This window comes from Cupressus sempervirens, chromosome 9, assembly GCF_028749045.1.
Source record: "Cupressus sempervirens isolate cs-2001-9-10 chromosome 9, ASM2874904v1, whole genome shotgun sequence".
Taxonomy (NCBI): domain Eukaryota; kingdom Viridiplantae; phylum Streptophyta; class Pinopsida; order Cupressales; family Cupressaceae; genus Cupressus; species Cupressus sempervirens.
In genome coordinates this window covers 168,325,799-168,340,265 of record NC_143126.1, presented here as the reverse complement: position 1 = coordinate 168,340,265, position 14,467 = coordinate 168,325,799, and the positions used below count along the sequence as shown (strand labels likewise).

The 14,467-nt window shown below is 36.4% G+C and overlaps 1 pseudogene; it reads right to left on the bottom strand.

The window, feature by feature from the left end:
- Window positions 1-1,698: 1,698 nt before the first annotated feature.
- On the bottom strand, window positions 1,699-14,225 carry LOC149538034 (isoprenylcysteine alpha-carbonyl methylesterase ICME pseudogene; annotated as a pseudogene).
- Window positions 14,226-14,467: the final 242 nt, after the last annotated feature.

Genomic DNA, 14,467 nt, shown 5'->3' with positions numbered 1-14,467 from the left:
AAAAAAACTTTTACCATGTGTTTTTACCATGCATGTAACTACATTTCCAAATTTCACCCATTTCATTGAGAAGACCCAAATTTTACATTTCTGCCTATAACTCAAACTAGTGAATTTCTATGCGAAAATAAATTCCATAATTAGAAAGTTCGTCTTCTCCCAGTTTAGGTGATATATAATATGCCTATATTTGCCTATCAAAAACCTCCTAAATATCAGTTTGAAAATCATAACCCCTTAGCATGGCTCAGGTTTGCACTTCTAAATTTTTCAAAAATTTAAATTTTTTTAAAGTTCACACTTTAAAATAAACCATTTTCAATTTTAAAGTCTACACTTCCATCCTTTTGAAAAAAATAATTAAAAATTATTTTTTATTACTTCCAAATTTTAGCCATACCCATGCATCTCAGGTCAATTGAGGTTTGACCAGGCTACCATGTGGAAGCACTCGATTGGTTGACTATTGCACAGTCATCATCCACTGGGCACCATGTGGTAGCCTTTGATTAGTTTCCCAACTACCACTGGACTGCCACATCATCACCTTGGATGCACCCACCATGTCACTATGGATGGGGCTTGCAGCCACGTGGTGCTTAGGCACTTCCCCACATTATTTAACTATTGAGCATCTTCCTGAAGTGGGGAAGCACCCACCATAGGATGTGCCACATGGTACAATCTTGCACATTTGGATCTGATCTCGTTATTCTCGTACCACATCATCTGCGACTTGGTCCACTGCCATGTGGCAGCTTGGTGCTTGCCTGCTTTACTTAACCTTTGTGCATCTTCATAATGTGGGAATGCGCCAGCCGTAGGATGTGCCACATGGCATAGTCTTGTGTCTCTACCTCCACATCAGCATCTGCCATTGCTTGGTAAAATTTTTACTATGGTGACCTCTAGCTAGCTAGCCACGAGCACCATGTGCACACTTGCTGCATCCAAAAGTAGTGCTATCTTTGAGACACTATTCTTGTTGTGTGTTGGGGTATTTAAAGTCTACAAAGAATGCCTCCACAATGAATGTGGGACAAAAGTCATCTAATCTCTCCTTCTATATTGCACTTGAAATTACATATATAGAGAGGCTAATCTCAAGACTTGCAGTAAGCCATGTACAATGTCATGTGAAAATGCCTATCACTTCCCATCAATCCTTGCTAACAAACATTGATGCTACATAGTGTGACTAGGATACTAAATCAATTGAATCTACATTCATGAAGAAAAGGTAGAGTTTATAAAAATATAGAGCATTATGACATTGCCGTTCATGGAGGAGTCATTGACTAGTGATCTCATCTTTTTAGAAAAGGGGAGATTCAGGCGAGTTTATGCGTGTTCTACCTGATTGTGAAGCTCATCCTCTTACATATGCCATGGGTCTTCTTCTTTGACATGAAATGCCATGTTGGCACTTTGGATATGTATTGGTTCCCCCAGCGGCTTCTTTAATTTGTGGATCTCTTGCATAAGACAAGGTATGCGTATTTCCCTCTACCGCTTTAGCAATCAATATAGGTGCTTGTTATTTAACATGCATGCTATGTTCCTTACTGTTTATGCCTCCCCTGCTGCTCAAGTCATGCCGTGAGAGCTCTTGTTCTATTATTGTCTTATGCTGGTGAGTCCTCCTTTGACTGCAACTACTTCAATCTTATATATGCTATCAACCTATCTTCTACATAGTTAGAATGGGCTAACTTTGTGAGCTAGGTTCAATAGGATCTCTGGTACAAGGCATCTTCTAGGATGTGCAATTGCATTGTTTGCTAGAGCCATTGGATCTCTTGCATGAATGACAGAAAGAATATCCTCCAAAAGTTCATCCTTCCCACCTTACATGGGGTCCAATATTTTTGGAGAAAAGTGAGCTAAAGAGTCTTCCCCTTCTATTACACTTAGAAAAATAGAACTATAGAAGACTCAATTATGGAAATGATCCACTAGCTAAAGTAGATTGTATCCACCAGAAATACCAAAGTAAGCTTTAATTTGAGAGGTGCTCCATGAAAGGTTTTCTCTTCCTATTTTAGCTTCTTCTATTGCATGATGAACCAATGAACAAGAAGAAATATGTGCATCTTCTGATTGCCCCACCAAATATATCCTTCTTGGATAACCACCATATTGAGCAAAATTATGGCATACAAATGAAATAACCTATAATCAATGCATTCAACAATAACATCTCTTTCCAACAATTCTTGACCAAGAAGAGAACCCCAAGATTTATACTCAATAATCTAGGCACCACTAGTTACAAAGGCTACTACTAGTTTTGGTTCATGGTTAGTCTCTAATATATACAAATCCAACCTATTCCTTCAAAATTTATCAGTCTTGGTGGAATCAGTTGGGCCCCAAAGTGGGTCCGGCTAAAAAAATTTCATGTCCAAACACCTGAAGTGCCAAAGTAGTCCATTTACCCTCTTGTATTGATTAGAATCAAGTTCGATCACTGAACCATCAATTAAAGCTCATTTTACCATTAATCTGCAAACTATCAATTTAATGCCAGAAGGTCCTTTGATCGGCTTTAAAAATTGACCCAAACCTCTGACCGAGCTTTGAAATCATACATATTAATTCTCTGTTCTACATACTTGCTCCCTATTGAATCTTGTCTCATGAAGAATTTTCAATCATAAGATATTGACTGCCAAAGTTGCCCTCTCAGAACTGCCTACAAGAAAACATGTTAGAAAACAATAAATTGCATACGGATTTGGCTTTGAAAATTTGTTAAACTGACACTTGGGGAAACAAAAATTGGGGTGCTAGATCACTGTCATGTGGATAACATGGATCTAAGATTTGGGCTCATGATGAATAAAAAGACACATTTGGTGAATGGTCAAAGTAGGCTACTCAGAATTTTCAGACTGGAAACAATGGTAGAAAGGCATTTTTTTCAAATGGAAAGGACCTGGGAAAGTGTGTAGACAGATTTGTCAAGACTTGAAAATTGGCACACTTGAAGTATTTTCAGAGTGCAATGTAGTGAGACAATCCATTTGATCTCACCTATCATGGATTCAGAGTTATGACATCACAAATAGGGGTTCCAACAAATTTGCACTTCTTGACACCAGTAAAAAGTCAGAAATTGCATTTGTAATCGCATTTGAAAATTGATCAAATAGATACATCATAAGCTCAAATTTTAAATGTAGCAAGTTTATCACCTCTAAAATGTAATGCAAAAGGAATTTTATCAATACAGTCAATTGGGTCAAAATTATAACAAGTCAAATAGGGCCTCCTAGAATTATGAATAATTTACATCAGCATAACTCAATTAATGACTAACTTTGAGGGATTCAAAACCTAGTCAAACGCATTTGAAACAACTCAAAATTTAAAACATAGGCTCTCTAGTATGGACACTAAACACTCAAAAAGCATAAAATCATGAAACATTATTGAGTGTGAGATATTCAATTGCAAACACAACACCCTGTCACTATTTGACACTTGGGCAAAAATGCAGATTTGGATATTGCTCAAAACGAGACTTTACAGAATGTCAAAATGAAAATTTACCATCATGGAATGCATAGACATACTGAATGCAAGGTGTTAGAAACATTAAACACCTCCTAGGCCTCAAATGGATAGTCATGTACATATGCATCAAAAGATGCTTATAGGGCTTGATTTTTCAATGGTACTCAAAATTGGGGCTTCAATTTTGAGTCCCAACACCTTTGAGGGAAGGAACAATGGAGAAGAGGAAGATAATGACAAGGAAGGAGAAATTGAGAAAGAAAAGGAAGATGACACAGTGGAGGCGACACAAAAAAAGGGAGATGAAATGGCAATAGCTGAGGAGCAACAAATAGATCAAGGTGTGCAAGACACACAGCTGCCACCATTAAGCCCTCCACATGACACAAACCACCTACAGAGATAGTAAAAGTAAAAGATGTTCCTGATAGCTTAGTTGAAAACATCAATCCACTAACTTTAGAAGATCTAAAGAAGATCCTTGACCAATCCACACTACAGGAAAAATTGTGTGATAATCCAGCGTTGGTCAGTGTGGATGAGTTGCAGAAAGTAGTACCTGACATATATAGGGATAAGGTGAATACACAAGAACCACCTTCTACCTTCTCTACAACTACTAGTGGTCAACCTCTAGTGCAAACATCAGAAGATACATAAGCAAATGTTGATACTATAGTCAAAGTTTTAATGACTGAACAATAGACTTAGATTGTAGAAGAGTCCACAAAGGAACAAATAGGACAGATAGAGGTATCTATACCTACTACACAAACACAAGGTGCACCACAAATAATTGTGATTGATCAAGGAGGATCAGAAGAAGAAAAGGAAATTCCAAAGGAAAAGGAATAGGGAGCCATTCAGACATTGGTTAATTTACCAACAATTGGGACTCCTACAAAAGTCCTTCAAAAGCCGAGCATTGACACAATGCCACTTCAAATTTTAGGACTAGGCTTGAGCTCCATAAAGGCTTCAAGGGTACTTCACTATGGAGACCCAACATTAAATTAAGAAATTGTTATACCAAAATATGACTATGTAACCATAAACCTTGAACAGATCACTAAGATGCAAGAGGCATTGGAAAGGAAGAAGAACCAAGAAATACTCAAAAAGGAGTATAAGTAAAGGCAAGAACTACATGAAATAAAAGACATCTTTTTAGATGCATTCAACTTGCAAACACCTGATGAAACTAAGCCAATATTGGGACAATTGTCAGAAATTGTTGAATAGGTGACAAATGAAGACCAGGAAACCAATGCAAAACTCATGGAATGATATGAAAAGAAGTTTCCAAGAGGTAAATGAGAAGATATCTAGTGGAGTAGCATTGTCACAAGTGGAATTGGCTACAAATATTGAAAAAGTGAAGAAGGTACTTGAGAATATATTCTCACTATACACCAAATTGTGTGACCCCACACTCTTCACACAAGAAATGAGCCAAAGGATTATGAGTTTGGAAAGAAACCTAAAAATATCTGGTATGCAATTACCATAAAATTTAGCTCAAGGTGAGAATCACTTTCGTTCCACGCTTTACACATAGAAGGAATCGACTTTATTAACAGCAAAAGAGGCTAATGCAAGAGCCAAACTCATCTAGACTCAAGCCTCCCTAACCCCTCACATGAAAATACTACCAAAAGAACTAGCCTATTATGAAATAGTACTCAAGAAAGATCCTAATATTTCAACATTAGATGGCTTAGTTCACCTTGTAGTAGAGATAAACATCCAAATCAAACCATTAGATATTACAATAGACAATTGAGATGCTGCTCTCAAAATTGTAATGGAAGTTAATAAGAACTTCTTGGATAAATACACACTTAGTGTATAGACCCTTTAACATCAGTCTCAAAAAAAGGGAGAAATATTAAAGGGGAAGATATATGCATGGGGGAGACATGTGAAAGGGGGAGTTACAAAATAAATAGAGAGAAGAAAGGAGGAGTAAACAACAAGAAAGTAGAAACAAGGTGTATCAGAACAAATCAGATAAAGAGTATTAGAATAATTGAAGCCAAGGAGAAATAGTAGAGGCAAATCTACTCATAGAGATTTTGGATACAGAAAAGACACATAAACTCAAGGGTAGTCACAAAATTTTGAGGTATATAGTTTATTACAAAATTTTGAACAATTTTGAAGTTTTGTATATATGTTGAACTGGATGTATATTATACTCAAGGAGATTAGATTCATCATGTATAGTTAAGTGTTTTTGCCACTCATATCAAAGGGGGAGATTGTTGATCTGAGATTGGTTTTGACAATTGAGTGTCAGTACAGTTAAGAAATTTACTAAGTTCATGCTGAGCTAGTAACATATGCCAAGTATAATATGGATAGATGTCAAGTTACAATGAGTGTTGAGTCACTCATGTGCCAAGTAGTTCAAGTTTTGAGTGAACAATATGTGCCAAGTAGTTCAAGTGCTGAGTAAATAGACGATGTCGAGTAGTTCAAGTGCTGAGCTAGATAGAATTATAGTATGTGCCAAGCATCACTATTAACAAGTGTCGAGTAACATAGAATTGACCTAGTTGTTTGTGATGGCACAAAAAACTATGCAAACCATTTTTGAGCTGATATATGGATAGATCTTGAAGCTTTGAAGATAAGATTAAATATATTTGGATTCCCTATGCAATCAACATGCAACCAATTAGAAAAATGGAAGGAATTGAGCGGGAAAAATGAATGAATCTTAATCGTAGATTCATACCTAACCCTAAGCCACCAAAGTCTTTTTAAAAGGGAGATGAAGCCCCATAATTCAGTATGTGAGAAAGAGCATTAGTGAATGCATGTGAGGAGATAATGCCAGCAAATATTTGAAGGAAGTTAAAAGGGGTGAATTGATCAGTATATATTCAAGGTGAGTTAGAAGAAGGACATGACTGTAGAATCAGTTATCAAAACAGAGGATCGAGGGTACACAAATTTCATATTAGATTAGAAAGGATCAAGAAGGACTGAATTGAGATTTGAAATCATCAATACCAGATTGTAAGTGTATCAGATCAAACATTCTACTGTACTTTCTAACAACTATATCAACATAATGAAATCCTTTGTATTAAGGTTAATTTAATAGTCATTGTGAAATCCTTTAACAAGGTGACATTCCAAGTGAGTGTTCTAAAGTCCTTTAGCCAGGCACACTTTTACCAAGGTGTTAAAATCCTTTAATAGGGTAGGGATCTAACAATCCTTTGTAAGTCTTTAACAGGGCAGGCCTTTCATAGGGCAGATCATGAGAATGATCAAATTATGTAACCTTAATAGGTGAACTTTATTACTACAGTAGTGAAGAATTGTGGGTGTCATCCCCACCCCAGTTTTACCTTCTCATTAGAGGGTTTTTGGGTAATCATATCTGGTGTGAAATATTTATGTGGGTGCATTTACTTTACATTGTCATTTCAATGTGTTTATGCATGCATTTTTTTAAAGTTAAAAGTTTTATTGGTTAGAGATTAGTACTTCTAATTCACCCCCCCTCATAAGTATACATTTCCCATTTGTATTTCCAACAAGATGATGAATCATGTAGTGTGATTCGAAATATTGATGGTAAAAAATTGAACATAATCTAATCCAAAAATCATACCAATAATTTCAATGGATTGTGGAAATCTGATATCTCCAAATGATAATGTTACTAACATGTGATAAAAATACTATAGTTGGAATAATTTGGCCCAAAGATTACCAAGAGGGGGTGAATTAGTACTCTACCAAAATTTTTTTTATGGATTTGATAAAACTTTTTGTTAAGTAATCACCATATGTATGCAATAATAAATTCATACTTGTAATGAAAGATTCCAAAATAAATGATGATCCACTCAACCCCAAGATTTTTCTTGTGGAAACCCAAATCGGGTGAAAATCATGCAGGATAGATGCCCAAAGATGTAAGATGAACTCTTTTGAAGTATACCCTATAAGGAGCTTAGTCTAGTTAAGAGTTTACAATAAATCTGGTTAAGGATAAACCATGTTAAGGGATTTCCCTCTAGCCCTATTAGGAGCTTTACACTATTAGAGGAGTAGCCGTGTGTGAGAGGAATTCAAACACTAATTTAAGTGTCACCCTTTTATATAATTTACAAATGAGATCTATTAGGATCTACCCAATTAAGAGAGATTATTGTAACAACTATTAGGAGACAACTAGCAAGATGATATGATGGATAGTACTATTTCTTGCTAATACACACTCAACTGACCACATAAAATTTCCTCACATCCAGATACAAAACTTCTATGAACCACACAACTCAATTCACACCCTAGCCACATTGCACGTGATCTTTTCTACTCAAAATACAACTTATTAAACATAGGATGACATTAATACATTACATTACATCAATTAGGGTTTTCCCACCGCCTTCACTTTTAATCTAAAATTTAAATTTCCTCCCTAGAAGTCTGCCAAACATCAACATCCAATTGCACAATGATTTGATAAGAAAGTTAAAACATATTACATTTCCCTAGGTGCATGTGTCTGCTCATGAATCTTTGATCAAATCGACCAATTATTTAAGTCATATGCAACTATTCACATCAACATGGACACATCATCATATAAATTTTTACCATTGATTGATTATTCAATCAAATCTACCTATATTGATCAACAATCTAATTAATTTTTTTACATTATTTGAATACTATAGACCACAATAACATGCCATAGAAATTCAAAGGCATCACAGGTCACACACATTATGCATGTCCACAAACTATATATTTTTTGAGTTTCAACCTAAGCATATAATTCATTAAAACCTTCATCCACTTCCTTAAACTCAAATACATATGCTAAATTGTACCTACAATTATCTATAAATCAAAATTACTTTATGCTTTGATAGTTTGTTTCATATTTCCCATTTTGGACAAGTTGGAAAGAAGTCTAGAATCAAACCTGCCATTTGCATCAATTGCAAAAGCATCTAAAGCCATTTTTAACTTATCTGTTTTGTTTGCATCCTCTAGCTAAGGCATTCCTTCAAATTTATTTTGAGGCATTCTATCAAATAGTTCACATACCTTGTCAATGAGTCCACATCTTGTGTCACTAGTAAAATTGTCTCATGTTTTCAATGAAAATTGGTCGAATATTCTACCCAAATTAGTCAAATGATCCACAAATGGTCTTGTGAACATTTTTCCCATTGAAATTTTGACAACTCCTTATTGAGGTCAAAATTTCTACACAAGTCTTTGTTGAAATTGGCATTACAATTGGCCATTGTGGTCGTCAAAAATTTGACCACTGTTGGTCGAAAATCCTGGCCCATCCAACCAAGATGCCAAACTCATGACAGTATCTTGGTCGGTGATTTGATCAAATTTTTTATGAAGGTTGGTAAAAAATTTGACGAATATAGAATGTTTAAAAAAAATAATAGCTGAAGATAAATATCAAGACTAATCGCTGTTGGGTGATCATTTTCCACCAGGTCAAAGACAAGAATCCATTGTGCCATTCCTCACTTGAAAAGCTAATCTTTTCGAGATCAACTCCAAGGTTTAGTATTTGTCTTGCGACGTACCAAAATCCACTTAGTTGAAGATAAATGTGATTGTTCACAAGGATTCCTTTGCTAGTTCTACTATGCTCTCGGAATGAAGTAAATCTATTTTCTATCTCAAAATAACACACAAAAAAAATTTATTTTTGTATTTCCTAGTTTTTTCAATGAATGCGATTCTAACAGTGCAACTAAAATGAGTTCCTATTCTAACAAGGGATTAGCAAAGCAAATAACAAAACTAAAAGAAAATAACATGAAATTGAAATCCTAAATGGACCTAAGGTACACAAAACAACACATTATGAGTTAAACTTTCGAAGAAATCGGAAGGAAACTAATGAAAATAGGAGCAGTGCTTCCTAGAATCCATTGATGCAATTGTTGATGGGAAATTTCAGTAACCAAATGATGTTTCACTCTTCATCAAATCAAAAGGCTACGGAAAGTGAGCTCATGTGAGACAAAGTGTTATGTAGGGAGAATTTGTGATCTCTCCTCAAGCTAGATACATCAACAAAATTCATAAATTTGTAGCAAACACCGGAACTAAAAGATCACACAACCAGAAAAAACACAATAAACCTTTGGCTACATCACAATCTCATGAATAAAATTCACAAAACAATGACACATTTAGGAAAGAATCACTACACTCCAAATACGAGCACCAAAAGCATAAATTTATTGCATAATAATGGTAGCCCTTGTTACATTTTACAATGGGTTATTTATAAGAAATCGTCTCCTCAATTTGTGTTGAGAGTGAGAGATATCTTCATGTAATAAAATGATTTTAAAACATTAAAATAAACTAAATATATATAGACTAACAATTAATCTGGTGCTTAGAGGGACTCCATCCATATTTCATTCATTAATTGGATGCACAAGCCCTTTACATGTCAAAAACAAAGAAAGCATGAGGGAGAAAGTAGGAGGGAGCCATCAGTCAAAGTGGAAGTGAATGGAAGTGCCAAAAATAGAAGCTGGTCCTTCACTAGGCGTGTGTCAAAGTTAAATTGCTATTAGAATGCACTCCCGATGCATGGAAAGTGCTATTTTTGGAACTAGTAATTAACTATCAGTGCACCTCTGAATTGTGGAGCCACAGACTTGTAAACTTGTAGAGTTGCGAACCTATGGAGCTGCAAACCTGTGCACCTCGATTGGGTCAAAAAATTCAAAATTTTACTGAGTATCAAAATTAAAATTTTGGCATCTGGGTTTTGTTCTTCTTTATCCCAAAGCTATGTTTGGATGTTTGCCGTTGAATTTCTCTATCATCTCAATAATTTTAGTTGCATCTAGAAGATCTAAAGCCTCATATTTATCCTTTACCTTCTATCTGTAGTTGTCCACCTCTATTTGAGTCTCTGCAAAATCTCCAAGTTTGGTGTCCAACTCTAACGATGCTTCCTTTTTCTTGAAGCCTTGCTTGATATCTTCATCACTGGATGCTTCCTCTAATGTCTTCTTGAAATTCTCTACTACTACCTCAACTAGCAATAGCTTCTCTCATTCTTCATCTTCAAAAATGCCCAAGCATGCATCACTGTACAACTTTTTTGCTTCCAAAATTCACTCTCAGGCTTTTTCCTTGAGCCGATGGATCTCCTCGTGTAATGTTTCCATTACTTTATTGCCATCTGCTATCTTCTCTATCCAATCATCTATCATGTCTAGCTCTTCTCTAGTATATACATCAATCAAAGTGCGGTACCTTTTCCCTTTTATGTCTTGTAGAGTTTGTAAATCCTTACTCTAGACACGTACCTCATCTATGATATTGAATTCCTACTTCAAAATTGCTACAATCTTATTCACGTTCTCCTACACAACATGCAATAACTTCAAATTCCTAGTGATTATAGTGACACCTCTATCTTCAAGGATTTCTCACAACTCTTGACAAGCTTTCAAAAATGTATTGAGCCATAAACCTTCCCCTTCTCTAAGAATGGTATTTAGCATCTTCTTAGGGCACTCAAGATCAAGAGGACCAACAACTTTGGCTAGATATCCCTCTAGGATCTCAACTTTCCTTTGAAGTGTTTGAAGTTCAATCTCATCTTGTTCCATGTGCCTGAGATTCTCTTTGACTCCCATAGTCATCATCTATCAAGCTAAATCCCATGTAGGCCTTCCTAACATAACATCATTTACTTCATAATCCTTAAGATTAACGACTTTTGTATTTGTAGCTTCAAGAGTGAAAGCCACCCGTGCAAATAAATCTTGGTTTTGTATGGTTGTGGAAAACACAAATGGAATTGCATCATGTAATGGAGACTCAAGTTCGTTCAAGATCTTTGCAATATCACAAATGTCATGCTTTAAAGTAGGGAACTGAGGCTTAGCACTCCTCATTATCTCCTTTTGGAACCATCTCAGAATTTGCTTCTCTACAACCTTGGCCCTTGATGATGAAGGGTTATGTTGAACTACCTCCTTCCCTTTATCACTCTTGCTTGGAGTCATCTCCTATTGTGAGGACTCTCCTTCTGTAGCTTTAGTCTCTGTAGATCTTGTAGCTTGCTCCTTAGCATCTTGGGAAGGTTGTTGTGCATATTCTACCATTTGTCCCTCCTTTGACACTTCATTAGTAGCCCTCGCCTTTGGTTGCTCCTGTAATGATGGTTCCTTTTGAACATATTCCTCTTCTAAACTCAGAGGTGGGGGAGTTACTAAACCCTTATCTACCATCATAATCTGTGGTGGAGAGGGAGGAATGAGATGAGGACCCTATGTTTCTGGCAGCATCTGCATCTAGTCTTCCTATTGGAGCTCACTTGTAGTGGTATCCCTGATCTTATCCCCAACCAAATTTGTACCCACGGGCATGAAAACAAAATTTTTCATGGAGAAAATATCATCAGCTCCTTCTATTTTCTCATTCACCCACTGCTACACTTCATCTTTTGAAGAAGAGAGTTCTAATGGTTCTACTTGGGTGGATGGTGGGGCACTCGTGGCACTCTTTCTTCTTTCCAACTCTGTGGCTTTTGCTAGCTGAGTCCTCCCTTGTAGGGGTACCTGTTCCTCCTCCTCTTCTAATTCTATTTCTCCCTCATCTTCTTCTTCTTCCAGAATGGTTTCGGGAATAGATGGATTAGGCACTAATCTTCTATTGATCCTTTTCCTTTTCTTCATCTTCATTTTGATCCTCTTATGTTTCTTTGGGATAGAAAGAGAGGGGGCTCTTCTTGTACAGGAGGAATGGAGGCTTATGATATTTCTCCCTCTTTTGGTTGGCTTGACACAACAGGGGGCAACTAAGGTTCATCCTAGATTTGAGTAACTCCAATATCTTGGGACCTTTGTATACTTGGTTCCTACTGCTGGGGAGAGACCTATTTTGCAACCTATTCTATCTAAATCCTCTGAGAAGAGGTCCTCTTTCTCTTTCCCTTCCTTTCTAGAGGGTGATAATATCCAATTGGGCGATCAAGCTAGAAGACTATCTGTGCCTAATAGGAGACTTGAGCGCAAAGGTAGGAACTGTGACTTTCCTTCCTTTACCCCTTTTTGGGTGAGCATGTGCATGGAAGATTACATTATTAGGAATTGGATCAAGTGAAAAAGGTTTTTTGATCCAATCCTTTGTCATTCTGATGACATGTCTTGCTTGATGATTAATGTGATCTCTTTCTTCCATGTCAACCTATGCATTTCGAATACGTCTTTCACCAATTTTATCCACATTGAATAGGGGGTCCAGTAACTCCTTTGAATCTTATTGCTTTATCTCCTTAGGGATGTTCAACTGGAGAGCCTTCTCTGCAAGATACAAAGTCATCCTAAAATAGTCCCTAATACAAACATCATAGTCATTTGTGGCATTCATCCAGTGATCTTCAACACCATCTTCATGATGGAAGTCTTTTCTTGCCAGACTCTCCACTTTACCAACATTTACAAAGTATGGCCGAGGAGAGTTGTATTCTTCAAGAGGATAGTTCTCCCATTCCCACTCGAAGGTCAGAATATCCTATTTTTTCTTCACCTGATACGACCCAATGACCAATGGCCATTCCCAACAGGGTCTCCATCACCTCTTTATCTTCTCATAGGCTGACTCAATTTGCCTAGAGATTTCCAATAGTACTAACTTGTTAGTTGGGTATCTCAGAAGATTCTTAGTATTGATGGATGCACCAGCTATGCATAAATATGTGAATGTGTTGAATTGGATGAAATAGGCTTTGAGAGCCATGATCTGTGCTTTGGCTTCATTAGATAACCTTTTCCCATAGTCACCCTCAATGAATTGTATGATAGAAAAGATGAACACATCATTCACAATCCTATTTTCCTTGCTCGATGCTGAGAGATTCTTCTTCACCAATTGAGGATAAACTATGTAAGGCTAGGCATTAGGGTCCATCATACTGCCTCTCCTATACAAACTAGGATAGTTTGTGGCCCTCGCTACAAGAAAGTACATAGGTAAGAAGTTATTTAAAATTTCTTCTTGTTGTTTACTTCCCTCAGTTTCTCACACAAGTTTTCACTTAGTGTGGTGGCCCAGTCCAATGGTATCTTTGCCTATCTGGTGGTATCAATGAAGTTGACCTTGAATGTGCTAAGGTGACCTGCTAGAGGTAGGACCATGACTCTACTCAAGCAAATAATGGAGTATCCAATGTCTTCCTTCATGTATCCTTGATTCATATCCACTTTTCTAGTTATCCTTCCCTGAGGAGGCTTCTCAATTAGGTACAAGGATTGTACAATGTCAATGGATTCTTGCTGATGCTCCTTGTACCATCTCTCAGCCACTTCATAGGAAAGTTAGATGAACTAGTCTGCTCTTGGTAGGTGGAAAACCTTCTCAATGTTGTCAGGTTGCAAATACAATGCCACTTCCCCTGTGATGCTTTTGACCACCCTCTCATTAGGAATGAAATGCTGTGATAGGGCCATAATTTGTTTAGCTGATTGTACTAACATGAGATGTGATGCTGTACTCACTAATCCAGAACAGATCAATGTAGATACCAAGGCTGACCTCTTTGTTGGCTTGTTGCAAATTCTCAGGAAATCTGCCAAATCTGTGTGTCCGAGGTTGGTATCTTGAATTTTAGCATAGTCATCACGGAATCTTGACTTTGAAGGTACACCTTGGAACTTGAACATGACTGGTTTGGGTGCTACTTTGGATGTGGATGACATTTAATTATCTGTACATTGTGAGAGAAAAAAAAATTGTTATTAGTCCAACATTAAAAAAAAAAAAACTATGAATAAATAATAAAAAAAAATGCTCCTTGTTTGGGAATTTATTTATTTTAATCTAAATTTTTTTTTTCAAAAGTTTAGATTAAAAAAAAAAAGCATTTATAATTTTTTTTTTAACATTTAAGGAAAAGGAAAAAAAA